The 16,922-nt window shown below is 28.7% G+C and overlaps 1 protein-coding gene across 1 annotated transcript in view; it reads right to left on the bottom strand.

Annotated features, from left to right (window-relative positions):
• Positions 1-16,748: 16,748 nt before the first annotated feature.
• LOC113551869 overlaps positions 16,749-16,922 on the bottom strand; it is a 60,597-nt gene continuing 60,423 nt past the window's right edge. The window contains exon 5 of the mRNA XM_026954418.1: positions 16,749-16,860. The gene's annotated coding sequence lies outside the window, so the exon portion shown is untranslated. The remainder of the gene's footprint in view (positions 16,861-16,922) is intronic.

The raw sequence follows: 16,922 nt of genomic DNA, 5'->3' as shown, positions 1-16,922 counted from the left end.
AGTATAGGAAAAAATGTAAGGGTTGCGTGAAGTTAGCGCTTCTTGGGTTTATATTTGGTTTAACCCCTTATAACTTTTTTGTTTTTAACTAGTACATTTCACCCATTTCGGGATAAGATTTGCAAATTTTGCTAAACACTTACAAAATACTGGCACTATTCATAACTTATTTTAATAAAGTGTAAGGACTAACTTGACGAAACTATAATTAGACAATAGTTTAAAATAGTTAGGTTAGTCTAAATATTTTGAAAATATCATTATACGTTTAGTAGAATATAATATTAAACGTAAACATTTAGAGTTCCTAAAAATTTATTAAATTTTCAAATTTAGGCTATACAAATTGAACATTTCATAAATTTTTAAATACAAAAAAATTTACAAATTTTTATGATTATGTCAAAATTTTAACTTTCGATGCTTATAAAAAACCATGTCATCTATCTTTTTTAATATTTAAAATATTGCTACAATAACAATAATTATAAGAAACCTGCTATTCTATTTTTTAATTTTGACTGAGCAATTATTCTAAATTATTTATTACCTTAAAACAACGATCGTTGCTTAAATTTTAATAAAGAAAACACCAAAAGTATAATATTATTATTGATTAAGTATATATCAATAACATTTAATGATTAAACTATCATTAAAATAATTAAAATAACAATAAAAAGTATTTAATATGATTGTTGACATACTTTTAGGTTCTGGTCAGAGCAATAAATAAATGTATTGATTTTAAAATTATCAGATTTTTATATGCCTGTCATGATCTTTTGGGGTTATAAAAATGCTTAAACTTTCAACTTTAGGGGCAGTTTTTGGAAAAAAATTGATTTTAGTTTGTATCTAAGCTATGGGGATAAAAAATAAAACTCTCTTAGAACATTTCTTAATAATCAGGAAAAACATTAAACAAGTTGATGACAAACTAAAATTTGACGTTAAACTGATTTCAAAACGAATATTATTATAGAAACTTGAAATTTTCACCAAGTGTTTATATTATTATTTTTTATACATGGTAAGATAATATTTTGACACATTTTGAGCTATTTTTATTCAATTAGTTTGACATATTATCAACTTTTTTTATATTCATTTGAAATTAAAATTTTTACAAAATTCAAAAATTCATAATAATTTACAAACTACAAGTATTTTATAGTAAAAAATATATTAAATCTTTTATAGCTCAAGTTTGAAAATATAATACAATATTCCTCATAAGTAATTCGTATTAGAACTAAAAACTAAAAAAAAATACATATTATAATAAATTAATTATTTTTCATGTACATTTAGTTCAAATTTAGAAGAATTTATATATTTAAGCAATGAATAACTATATTCATTATTTAAATATAATTTAAAAATCATTATTTGCTAGGTCTTAAAATATTTATAAAAATTATGAATTTTACGTTACACATAATTACATTTTTATAATATATAAATTAATTTTCAGATTTAATACCTATTTATAGCATAAACCTATTTACATATTATGTTTTATTGTAAGGTGGTATTGACTCATGAATTAATAAAAATAATATAATATAATATATTAAATATATTGTATAAATTGTATTGATTATCTTTTTAATAATTAAATATTAATAATATAATAAATAGATACGATTTTTTGAGCAAAATTTGAATAAAAATTTAACACACCTTTTTCATTGATTTACTTTACACCTGCTATACTAAGAACGGCAACTACTTGCTCACTTTTTGATACATGTATTATGTTATTATATTTGATTTAAATTGCAAATAAAATGCAAGATGAATTTTGCCAATGTAAATAGTCACTACCTAAAGTCCACTATTTGTCATCTCCGCTATATCAAACTTTCAAGATTGTGTTATGTTTGACAGTCGTGAATAACCTAAAAAAAAAAAGATAGCATATAACGCAAGTATAATAGTATATTATCGTAATTCGGAGACTACCAAACCGAGGCAATTCGACACTGTCGCGTGTACGCTATCGTTTATCGCCCCGAGCGCCAAAAGTATTGTATTGCTGCATCGACGATATGCGACATTGTTATATTATTGTTACTTATAAATTTCGCTCAGTTTATTTTTAATAAAGTTTATATGTACATATCATATACCTATACCTATATAGTTTGATATTCACCCAGGCCGCGTTCTCTAACCCGCGGTATGTGAGTATATATATATATATATAATAATAATAATAATATATTCAGTTATTTTTTCGAATCAGTTTCTGTTTTCACTTACACTCACCCACCCACCCAACCGCTAAAAAATACACACGCTCGCCTTCTCTTCTGTCGCTCACTTGCCTCGAGCGTCGCTTTCGGTGAAAATGACCAATTTCCCGCACACGCCCGCCGAAAGCTATTTCACCACACCGCCACTTTCCTGATCGTCAAAACATTATCCATGTAATTCGGCTTAACGTATAACATCAAAATCACTCCTCATCGATAATACCTCTACCCCAAAACCATGTCGGCACTTCACGAGGCGTTCTCAAATACTTCAATACTTTTCCGTTTAGCCGTATTATGACTGTTAGATAGGAATGATAGGATTGTAATAAATTAATAACTACCTAACCGGCAAAAAGCATATGAATTCATGTGAAATAACCTATTTCATATTTGTAATATATATATATGGGTGTGTGTGTATGTATTATGTGTGTCCGGACCTTTGAAATATAACGCATCCAGACAAGATCCAAAACACGTCGTTAGTGTAGTACGTACTATGTAATAATATTAAACAAATCGATCTACCGTTAATAGCACGTAAATTCGAAATATTATCCCCGAATCAATGTATTTATTGTATAGTTTATGTATTGAATAGAGGTAGTGGAGGTTGGGACTCAAATATAAAACATATAACGTTTCAGTGGCGTAACAAACATTTCAGTTTGACTTTTAATATTTAACAATTTTATTTAAGCGTTACAGCATGTACTAATGTACTATTATTATGATTTATGGTTAAATATTAAAACATATAAAGATCCATAGATAGTTTAAGTGACACAAAACATATTTTTTTTTACGTATAATATTACAGCGTACATGCGTTAACGTAAATGTTACGTCGGAACTAGGAAATTAAATGTTGTCTAAACCTTAGACAAACTGATGTACGTCAACTATATTATAATATACATAATATGTGCAGTGTCTGTATGGGTTTAGACCACGTTAATAACAATACACATTTCATCACAAAAATATTGAGGATAAAATTAATTACAAGACATAAAAAGTTCTTGAGTGATTTCGAAAATACATATATTATATTATTATTATTATTATTTGTCTCGCAGTAACAAAATCGGTTCAAACTACAAATTTACACAAATAAATTCATACTTATAATGACACTATGTGCCATATAGGATACCGGATATCCTATGTATGATCTATCTACGAGTTACATGTAAATCTAACATACCAAAATATTATGAAAACTCTATAACTTGGTTGGTCGTGTATGTAATAATAAAAAACAAAATTACATTAATATAGTAATGTTTTTGTCGTTATAAAATAATTTCAGTGCTTAAACCCGTGCGGCCAATATAATTATTACAAAAAAATAACATATTATTATTTTTATTATTATACATAATATATACTTAGATTATACACTAGACTATTCGAAAACAAAAAAAAAACAATAACAATAAATGCACGCCATTGTAGAGAGTACACAACAGTTATTTATTTACAACGATTATAATTAATTTTAAACGATCCGATCGCTTCACATAAAAGCTCATAATTTCTCCTTTGAACTGTCAAATCATCATTTTTTCATTGGCAAATTGGAAATTCTCCTTGTATGTATATAATATGTGCATAAGTAATTGAAAACTATTGTGATCTATGCTTATGACGAGAGAAAAACGAACTAAAATAATTGTTCAATGACATTTGGACATAATATTATTATACATTTATACGTCATGCTGATGATAATATGTTTCCTTCGATAAAACCTACAAACACTTTTTATTTAATATAAAATATAATTTTTAATTTTAATAACAGAAATAAGTTCTGTATGTTGCATTTTACAGCTTTACAATCTAATAATAACTGTTATTATTATTTTGAGCATTAGTCAACGGTAATAGGCCACGGTTTTGGATGAGTAAAGGCAATTGTCCTCTCTAGAATAGATACAATAATAAAATTTTGTCTTTTTCCTCTTAAGATAAGTCACTAAACGTTTGAACATATCTTAACACCTTCCAAAATATTTTAAAAATACACAAAATACATTAACTATATAAATTCACATAGGTACAGTAAATTCCTTTTATCAAATAATATTTCTTGAAATAATTGTATACTTGTATTTAAAACGTTTTTATTGAGATAAATCATAAGATATATTTATCATCAGACGACTTGTGAGATATTGATATCATTAAATTGTGTAGAATATTTTATTTGTACGATGTTTTTTAATTATAATGATTACGTTGATATCGCAATCTTATTTCTGTAAGTACGATCAATAAGCATACACAAATATTATATGTATCATAATAAAATACGGCAGGGTGTACCTTAATGCGTACTTCGGACGGGAACAAACAAACTATATGCGTCAGCGCATAATTCGTTATCATGCTCTATATATATTATAATATTATGTATATGTGTAGTATGTGTACGCGAAAAAATAAATAACGATCGATATCGTGCACACAATGATAATGTATTATAATCATTGAAGAATAAAATTTTTTTCATTATTGCGCCAAACCTTTGAAAAATATGCGACAAGTACGTGTTTTTGCATATACTTATATGCTTACTTATACGCATAGTAATTATAGTACAATAATTATAACAATAAATACTCCGTGATTTCTACACAATATAGTTACGCGGGACAGGAAATGTGTTTTTGTCCGTTTAAAGTGATGTATAATAAAAAGTAAGAACATTGGTGTTTGGTAACTAATATAATATTGGCTGCTGAACATTTATATTAGTTTTTAGGGTACAAAAATCTTCTTATACAAATCATTATTAATATTATTGTTTCAATCAGTGTTATATATATAATAAATAAGTTCAAAAGAAAATTTAAGTGCAAGATCAGTATGGTTAAGTTAGGTGTGTGTAGTTCAAATGTTCAATGGTCAGCAAGAAACACATTTTTTTACTCTTCTCTCATCCGGGCGATCCTTTTGCGCGTGCATAAAATAATTTTAGATGGAAAAAAAAATATATGCTTATCATCCGTAGGTACACTGTATATGTACATAGGTAATAGCCAACAAGTATAGAGTATGTACGCGAAGTACATAATTAATGACTAATAAGTAATACACATTCGGGTCGATCATCCAAATGCGCTACCTACGAGCGTACCTACTGATATACATATAAATATATAATAAATAATAACTAATAATATAATATAGAGTATAAAAACTCCCTTCGTGTGAATTACTGTGTCTGATATATCGTAGTCGTTGTGCGTTTTTATTATTATTATTATTATTGTTGGGAATTTTTTTTTCTAACGTCCGTTCTTATTTTTTGTCGTATCGCGTCGTACAGTGCACGGGCTAATACATACGATGCATTGTCGGCATATTGATGCACATGACGTTACAGATATGGTTATAAACCGGCGGCACGGCGGCCTCTTATATGGTATACTCGTTTTACCGGTAATACCACGCGCGGTACGAACCGGTTATTGTTTTATACGTAGTCCCGAGGGGTTACAGTATATGCGTGCAGCAGCGTTAAAACAATAATGACTGTTGATACTACCTATACATAAAAATATAAGTAGAGTACTTACATGGCGAACGGTATTTCGTTTTATCACGATTCAGTCGGTCAATAATAATGATGAAAATATCGTTATTATCTCTAAGTATGAGTACATACACGTACTTTCGTTATTAACGTAATGTAATACATAATAACATATTATAAATTTGTATACTATATTTTGCGCGATATTTTAATCTAGGACGTATTATATATGGCTATAGGTACTAACGACTTGGATGACTATACACCGCGACAGTGGTATGCGGTCAATGGTACAAATAACGGTAATACGCATTGTATTATATATTTATAATAATAACATTAAACCTATGTAATAATAATAATAATTCGTTTTTAATGTACGCGTATTCATTAAATGAAAATAACTGTATATATTAAATAATTTAAAGTAAAATGTGTGTTTGCATTTTGTCGTATCAATTCTTAAAATTAAATTAAATCAGAATAATCGTGTTCTATTATTTTGATTTTGTTAGTTTCGTGCGATAAAGTATCTGTTCTTTTAGATACTCGTTTGCTGTAAAATATATTATAAATAATACTTTTTATGTCATCATTCAATTGAACTATAATTTTAATGCTGCTCAATTGAAGATAATATTACCATTACATAACAGAACAAAAAGAGATATTACGTTATACACCAAACGATATATGATAAAAAAGTACAATGTAGTGATGAAAATGTCCATATTAAATGTCCATTTTACTGAACCACACAAAGTACACATTTTACAACGCTGTAAAAAAAAAAGAGTTGGATATCATTATTACATTATACGATTCATACAGAGACGATTTTAATTGGTTACATCGGTACATAATACATATAATGGCGTCAATTTAAATTTCATAAAGGCTAGACAGTTCAATTCTTAGAAAATTCATAAAGACCTAAGAAACATACTAAGATAAATATTAAAATATTACAAAAATTAGTATTATAATAATAATATCATAGAATAATTTAAGCGATTACCAACACGGAATTACATAGCGTCAAATCCTAATGTTAAGGCTCGGGCAGCTAGTAAGTGAGTACAGTGTAAACGAGTAAAAATATTTTTATTTGTACAATCTCATCGGGAAATTTCAATACATAATTGACAATGATAATCATTTGTTTATAGACACTCATTTATTTTTTTATCTAACGTTTTTAAGTGCGTAAGTATAAATTGGGAGGATAGAAGATATATATTTGGTATTTTACAACATTTTCAAAAATTTTCTATTGGTTGAAATTTTAAATTTTTAAAGAAGAAAAAATACACAGGCTTTCAACTAAAATTCTACCATGTACAATATTATAAAATATATATAGGTGTAATGTGTATAGCTCAGCCATACCCTCCCCAAACTTTGATATTTTATTATTTGTATATACAGCATTGATATTTTATACTATTTGTTTAACATCTGCTATATTGTTTATATTAATGGTATATGCCATAATTTTTATGTTTTAAACGTTTGTATATAATTAAACTTTTAAGTATAGGCATTATAATATATGTATTTAAATAACAAACAAGTATATTTGTATAAAATATATCTTATTTCCAATGGTACTTTATATATTATTTATTTTTTTAAGCTGATTCTACGAGTATGTTGATATTATTTTGTTTATATTTTGAATATTTATTATTATGAAACAATAATATATTTTTATTTTCAATTGATTTATACTTTTATTATTTAAAAATATTTAAATTACCATAAATGTAGGAGTTGAAATAAAAATGTTCGCATATCACATAGTTTTATATTTGTAATGTCTTCATTATTAATAATCTTGGTTTAGTTTAACTTGCACAAAAATAACCGTATCACAAAAACTCAAACGGTTTAGCATTAGATTAAACAACCAAATTCTAAAGAATATCATTAACATGAATGAATCAATATTTTAAGATACATAGATAGACGTGACGTGAATATATACAATTTTATGAGAGAAATAAAAAGTTATAAACCACAGAGGTAAAATATCTCTTAGACCACCGCATCAATATTACATATTATCCCACAGTTATTACAGGGTGAAACATGTAAATTTGTTAAATTAAATAACTATAGTATAAGAATTGAAAATTATAAGAATATTATATAAACGCACCAATTTAGACCTAAAAACCTTTTAGTAGGTATTGAAAATTATTAAAAGTACCATGATCAGTTCTTTAAAAAATGTAAAAACATATTAAAAAAGATTGTAATAATTTTACATTTTTATCTATATGAAAACTTTTGAACTTTCATTTGATTATAAGTGGATATAACATGTGTTTGATTTTTTTTGATAAAGTGAATATTAAGCAACTTAAAACCATAGAGAGGTAAAAATTATAAATGGACAGTCATTATTATCAAAAATACCTATATGTGAGAAAAAATAATTGTTTAAAAGGAAAAGTAGCTATAAGTTAATTTTAGTATTAAACTTTTAATGTTGTATAACAACTTGGAAAGGGATTGAGTACAAATGACAATATTAAAAGCACAATTGGCGTAAGTTTCTTTTTGAAAATCTAAAGTAGAGGAGGATAATAAATATAGTGCTATGAACATAATCGCACAAACACTTAATGCACCATCGATTGCATGTTGCTCATTAGAGCATACTACGAAAAATAAACAAACTTACATGATCCTTATTTCGAGATCACTAATATTTATTTTTGTTATATTGTATATAATCATACCTTGGGGAGGGTCAAAACTAAATAATTTCTGGAATAAAGTACGTGTATGTAACTTGTTCACCTCATATCCCGAACGAATATATATAATTTATTATTATAATAATTTTGTGTAATATATATAGAATACATACAATAATATAAATCAATACTCGAGGGCATTTACTTAAAAAATATACATCATCGTTTGTGTATGAAAATTATGTTTCTGTTATTATACGCAAAGAATGAAATTATGACATAATGATGCATTATGATTATACCTCGATGTACGTTAATAATGTATTAACTGTTTCGATCCGATCAACGTCGCTTATGTCCATATGGCGTATTTATTACCATGTTTCTGTAAGAGCGATAAAAATAGAAAACAGCATTTAAACTGTGACAATTAAGGAAAAGAAAATAATAACGCCATATTGTAGGCATCTAATACGCGTATATATAATATAATATAGAATAATATATTTTATATGACTTATCTATATTCTATATATTATAGATACAACATGAAGTCATAATGATCATAAAATAGTATGGAAACCAACAAAAAAATGTATTCTTATAAATATATTAGCCATACATAAATGAATTAAGTAAAAAAGTCGATATCGTTCTTCGTTTCAATTGAGGTGGTTTTTATTTGGTTGGTTTTCAAAAACTAGCTTTTTAAATTTTTCTGGAAACATAACATACTTAAATTGACTGATATCTGTATCGAGTAGTATATTATATGATGCATATATACTATTATTATTATAATATAACCAGATCCACCTTGATTTATGGGCGATATTTTATACTAACCGAAAATACTAGAATAATAGATAAAGAAAAAAATTGACTTTCAGTACCGTTGTATTAATATTTGTATGCGCTCTCGAGATATACGAGTATACACAATGACGTTATATTATTAAAAATTATATTTTACAGCGTCAAAGTTCGAGTATAATACTCGTCGACATGCAAATTGGAATATTCTAGTACCTATCTTCACGTATAGATATAGCGCACGCTGTAGCAGCAATCTCGTTTGTAACGAAAATCGTCGACGAAGATAACTTACGCTATTATAACTATATATACACAATATTGTACGTAAACGGCCCCCTCACGCTGCTTCAGTCGTGATTTCGACATCCGCTCCAGAATACATATTAACTTTTTCTCGTTCACTTTTTCTTCTTTCATTTCTTTTTCCCGTTTCTTTTCCGAAGTTCGCGCTGCACACACACGCGCGCCGCTGCGCTCACGCCTCTCCCGCTCCCGTCAGTCTATATAAACGTCGGAAAAGGTCGTCTTCTCGTGTGTCGCATACACGTCATTGCCGAGAGTCAGAAACCACCCGCCCACCCATCAATCCACCTGCAACCCCATTTTAAGCGCGACTCTTCGTGATCTCTTCTCCTCCTCGACCTTTGCGCCCATCGTCACCGTTTTAGCACCGCATTCGTACACGTTATGGATGGGATTTTAACGATACTCCTCACACACTGTTGAACGGGCAGACTTTATTATTATTCGAGCGGGGGTAGGCATAGGGGTATTTTTTATTTTCTGACGAAGTTTTCCCTCACTCGAACTCGTAAAGGGGTTTTTTCTTTGTCACTTCGACTCTAACGACCCCTACACTTCCATCCCAAAGAAAGATTCGGGGTGAGCAGAAACAGCAGCATCAACAGTTGTAGATCGGCGAAGGGGATACATGATACTCGGTTCTTGGTATCCTCTCTTGCATGTCCTATACACTGCTCACGTGAACTACATATATTAAACTCTTCGCGGGGGGAGGCGTATATATAACGATGTTATGATCAACGAAAATAATATTGTTACGATACAAAGCGACTTATTCGGTGTTTATGTCGTGAATTCGTGATTCGTTGTATTGATACATAGGCAGTATAGCTATAATATATTATATAATATAGAAGTAGCAATGGGTGGTGACTTAGCCCTTCACCTAGTTTAATACATTTTTAAAATCTTTTTTATATTGATGCAAATACTCGTTGTCTAAAAACAAAAAAATTAGTCTGTAGCAAAAAAATCTATTTACATCTAAATATTTTTATTAAAAGTACAATTTACATTTAGAAATGCTGTGGGTATGTAGATCAATGTATATTTCTGCATTATTATAAACTCCTCTGTATTGAATTAATTTTCTTTATGCATAATAATGTCCAGTGAAAGGCATTTATTCGCGATGGAAAGTATTAAATATCGCTACGTTTTACTATGGCTAAGGAAAAATTTACAAATTTAATAGTAATTTATATTGAAAAAACTATACCAAATTACGAGTATATCACTTTACTAGTATTATTTTAAATTTATTTTGAAATACAGTATGTTAAGAAAATTCCATTATTATATTAAAATTCCTAGAAATGCTTAAAAATATTAAGTATACATATACAAAAGCGACGAAATAATATATTAACGCGCGGATAACCGTTCGTTGCGTATAATTATTGATCTAACCTTTTACCTATCTAATACCTACGTTTAATATATTAAAATATCGTAATGAACTATATTTGAGTGGTTTTATTGACTTTTTTATAAATTATAATATAGCTAAATAGTTTAAAAATTAAAAATACATTATATCAGTTTCTAAGGATAGTCTTCAGAGAGAAAATATATTAATAACGCCATACGACTTTGGTGGTTATTTGATGCGGAGAAGAGGAGATTAATATTATATTATATTTTGTATGCCGAGTTCCGACCAAATGGTATACAGCGACATTGGCTACAAATCAACGGCTATCAAACGGAGCAGCAATTTACGTATTTTTATGAAATTTAAACCCATACAACTGTGCTATATTATATGCCACCAGGTCGTTGGTATATATATATATATATATATATACCTATACCTATCATATAAACATGGTCAGCCCGACTGTGTTCCCAAGGCGAGTGGGTCGCGGCTAGCGTGACACTCGTATAAAAGTGTACGCGCGTATATATGTATGTGTGCATAAACGAAACGACATCGAGCAATTATTGTCGGAAATATATTATAATATACAGCGATAGTATACGAGATATAGATAGTATAGTAGGCATATGTATATGACGCGCGTGTGTAATATAATTTCGCTGAACGACTACAAGTCTCGCGTGAAAGGGCTTAGACATATAATATATAGGTACATATGACGATAGAACGGTTGATTGGGAGGAGTCCATGGAGGGGTGGTGGGGTCAGACAGGTAGAAAAAAAAACTAAAAAATAATAAAAACTATATACACACACACGCGCGCAATATATATATGTATAAATATATATAAGATAAAACTTGGGGCCGACGGCGTCGGCGGTCAAAACACGACTGCGTCCATATAAATATATCTATACACAACATGTGTATGATTTATGAACCGAGTTCTCCTTCCAACGGGTTCATTAGCATTATTCATGGGGGTATTGGGTGCGGCCGCGTTCTTAAAAAAGCACTGTCGGATTATACTTATAAATAAAATAATGTTCCACGCACATACGATGGACGAGACGACGCGGAGAATCGTATAGACCCACCCATAAGTATTATACGATGTGATATCGTACCAGAGCCTATAGGCTATAATATATATATATATATATATATATATATATATGATAGTATATATTTAATATGTATACGAGTTTTTTGTTACTAAATAAATTAATACGTGCACGTACGTAACAATTATACCTACAATAACGTTGTCTACGATATTTAGGTACGCATCAAAGAAGTAGCTAACACGGGTTTTTTTGTACCTTTATGAAACATTATTATTAATTTATTTTATTATTATATTTTAATAACTATTCAATATTACCTATTATATGTTGCACTTGTATAAATATGTTATTTTTAATTTAAGTATGGGTAAGCATAAAGCTACTTTTCCTTTATAGGTACTTGTTAAAAATGTATTATTAATAGTAAGTTAATATATAAATTTTGATTTTTTTAATACTATTTTCTATACTTTACGAAAGTAAAAAATTATATAGAAATTGCCAATGGGTTGTTTGTTTTTAATTAATGTATGATATAATTAAGCCCTCGAGTGATGGCATGATGCTGATAAATATAATAGGTAACATTTATAACCAATGGTACACATAACTTTAATATATTTTTAAATGTATTAATCTAGAAAATTTAAAACCATACAAATACTAAGTAAATACCAATACTAGTTTGGGTCAATCAACCATTAGCCAACCCTCAAACGAACGTACCCGCACAAATCCCAAAACTATTAAATATTTAGAAAATATCGGTAGTATGAATAATGTCCAAGATAAGATAAGATATTTTCGTTTTTTAATGCCGATTGTTTGGTATATTGTTTGTTAAGATTTCGGGAAAATGTGCGGTGCTCATAAATTACCTAAAGAAAATCTAACGGTCGGCCTCTTTGTTTGAAAGAGTGCGATTTTGATGACAACTTTAATGTGACATACACATTTCTATAATAATGCCGAGCACTGACAAGAATAACGCGCGTTCGAGATTACAGCGACATGTACAAAGCAAATATTGTTGTATACCAGCTAGAGTCGGCTATTTTGCGCCGGCGGCGGTACGCTTTGTCACGAAACTCGATACGGTGGCGGCGACGTGGTTTCAGCCATCCTAAACATATTTTTTTATAATTATCATCGTATTTGTTTTGAGTACTTGATAGCTACGATAATATTCTGAACTATTACATTCCGCGCTGAACACGCAGTCAGTTTTTTTCCTCTGCGACGTCCACTTATAGTGACTATATAATATAATAACATAATAATTATATATATACCCTCATAGCAATTATTTACCACACACGCTGTAAAATAGTATATACCTTCATATTTGACGTTATAATTTAACGATTGCAGAAAAAGAATTGCAGTAAAAGTGCAGACTCGTAAATCATCTAACACATTTCAGATGAATTTTTATTACAATAATAAATTAACGACTTGCGAGTCTGTGTACAAGTATATGCTTATATTATAGGCATATTAAATGTACCTACCTTATGGCCAATCTATTTCTTATGTGATAACATCGGAAATAAATGAATCCAACAGTTTGTATGGCATTGTTATGATTAATATCGTCTGTCGATAAAATTTTGAAATCGGTAGTTTATATTTTTACGTGTCGATATTATTGCGAGCATACACCTACTTCGATTGTTTTTATACATACCTACATTGGCTAAATTTTATTAAGCCATACCCCTACACGATACACTTATAATAACGGTAGATATACTCAGAACGAAGTCCGTGAAAATAATAATAATTAAAATGATGGCACGCACACTCAACGATTATCATTTTAATTAGACACGTCGTACGGGGAAAAACACCATCACGATCATAAATAACTATATAATATATTAAAATATTACATCATGTGTATTGTGTACTGTAGCCGATGACTAAATTCACCCGTTCCTATATACTTGTTTCATCGACCGATCTAAAACCTAAAACGTGATTTAACCTTTTACATTTTTGTATCTGAAATGATTCTTTCAATAAACATCCTGTCAGCGGTCAACTTCAGTAACATGTGGACTGGACTGGTGTTGTTCAAAAAATAATATGGAAATTTATGTGTTTATTTGGTTAGAAAAGGAGTGCTAGGTTACAAATTATAAAATTATAAAATAAAAATTACAAAATATAAAAAAAAAATCTTTAAAAAAAGGTATTGGTTACAAATTATTCTACTACAATAAGACGTATAAGTATACGTTCCAAAACGCAGTTGTAATAGAATTTTTGTAATTACCTTAGCTTGCTGAAAGATGATGAAAATTGATCTCTGCGCGCCACTCGTCTATAAAAAAGTAAACAAACTATATTCATCGACTTTTAGTATGATTCTATCTCCGTAAAGAGTAGTTAGGACGATTTATTTTCCGAAACAGGCTATCACATAAACGACTACGGAGCCTTATAATCCACCGACTTATAAACCCGGACTATTCCCTATCATGAGGCACGGTAGGTTTGTCAGCCTTTATCACTAAAGCACATTTCATGATTATGATTTTTTATATTGCTATTAAAGCAATTTATTTCACTACTACAGTATTACAGTATGTTGATTTATATTTTTTGCCAAAAACATTGCATTTGTTATATCATTAATATTTAATTATTAAGGTATATATTTCTGTTAAATGATATAATTATTAAATGTTGAGTTAATAACGACTTATCGTAAAGCAGTTTGAATAGGTTCGTGATTTAAATAGCATAAAATTAATCTAAAAGTTTTGAAAAAGTCATTGTGTTTAATACGAGTAAAATAAAATAATAAATTAATAATATTTATGTAAAAGTTTTAAATTTCCGCCAAAAATATTTTTGAATTACAACCATTTACATTCGTTTAAATATCTAATTTCATCAAAACTTCAACTTCAAATAATTAAATAAAAAAAAAATGTTCACCAATGTCTCTTTAATATTGTTAAAAAATTATAATAACAATTTATGAGGAACCTTGAATTAAATTTTCAAGCTTTTTAACTGAGCGAACAATTTTTTGACATTAATATAGAAAGAAAATTTAAAAAAAAATCGTTTATGTAAAACTGCAATAAACAACATCAAAAGAGCAAACATTTGATAAAAATTTCATGTATTTTGGTTATTCATGTTCAAGAAACATTTTCTTGTCAAAAATTGGTTTTACGTAAAAATTTCCGTTTTTTCCTAATTTTTGATTATTATTTTCAGTTACTTTTTACTTCCCCACTCTACAATCATCAACTAGATTCACTTTCTTACCAGAAAAAATGTATTCAAGTTGAAAATCAAAAATTTTTACTACCTACTCTAAGGGCGATGAAAGACACAAAAAAACTGGCACCATTATAAAATCAATACATTCTTCGTTTTGCTTAGAATCTAAAAGAAAGAATTTAATAATTTGAAAGACCAATTGTCAAGAGGACTTTTATTGTCATTCAAATTAATAAAATGTAATTATTTAAAGTATTAATTGGTGTTTAAAATTAATAAAAATCAAAAGCAATAATTACCTACAAATAGTTATACATATTTTATTTATCAATAAATGACAGTATAATCATCTATTTATTAGAACCTATCGCAATGATTCAACAATTATTATGCAAAATATATTTGTACTAATAATAAAAAAAAAGCATTCGAAATTTGAATACATTAAATTTACATCCTTAATACCTGATTATAATAATATAAATCAAATGACATGTCTACTATATTTTTGTATATAAGGTGTTCAATAAGTTTGGAAAGTATTAATAACTGTATGCATATTTTAATACCTACAATAAGCAATAATATATAACACTGCTGTATATTTATAATGTAAAACATTTAATAACCTCATGTCATATTATTGTTTATTAGAACCAATTAGTCTAATTAACATTTCCAAGCTTATTGAAAAAAGGGTGAACACGCTCGAGCCGTTGCGCATCGGCACCAACGAGCAGAAAAACACTGTCAACCGGATACGGAACAAATGCTCAGCTTGTCGCATTTGGGGCTAGGTAAATTGAGTCCGAGATAAGTTTGGTACATTTTGAAAGCGGTAAATTGAGTCCCGGGAAAAAATTAATAGTAAGTAAATATTTTGACTTATGTTAAGCTATTTATATAGGGAATTGTAAACTCCTACAAATTTAGTGTAATCTCCTACAAAAGATAGTGTTAACTCCTACAAAAAATAGTATTAACTCCTACAAATGATAGTGTTAACTCCTACAAAAAAATGATAACGCTCGTATTGCTGTAAAAAGGTGTCAGTCTTGCAATATATTAACACATAAAATAAAAATTGTTTAAAAAATATAATAATAGTGTTAATAAAACAATAATCATAATCATTTACATTTAAACTAACATTTTTTGAAAAATATACTAAAATATTCAATAACACAATATTTAGTCATAATCATTTAAGCTTAAAAAAAATGTTTTTAAAAAAAATAATAAAAATAGGTCTTCATTTTTTGCACCTTTGTTTTTGCAGTTATGCATGGTTCCCCCGACGCCATGGTAACCTCTACCGGCGCATCGGGCGTTGTATGCAGGAGATGTCGCAGTCTGGTTGCCTTGATGAATTCTGAATGTCCATTGTACGTTCTTCCTAGCCACGACGGTACGCGGAAGCCCATACTGGGTTTTTTAGAAGATCGTCAATGGGCATCCGACTGCGTTGTCTCCTGATCGTACACCTGTCCTGCCTCTGCCACGCCAGTTTCCCTTATTTAGTCTCCACCGCTCTTTTCGTCTGGAAAGGAAGATTAGTACAATGTTATTTTAATCATTAAAATAGAATGCAGTGACAGAAAA

Source organism: Rhopalosiphum maidis, chromosome 2, assembly GCF_003676215.2.
Source record: "Rhopalosiphum maidis isolate BTI-1 chromosome 2, ASM367621v3, whole genome shotgun sequence".
NCBI lineage: Eukaryota > Metazoa > Arthropoda > Insecta > Hemiptera > Aphididae > Rhopalosiphum > Rhopalosiphum maidis.
The sequence above is the reverse complement of the archived record's forward strand: the minus strand, read 5'-3'. Positions and strand labels throughout refer to the sequence as shown.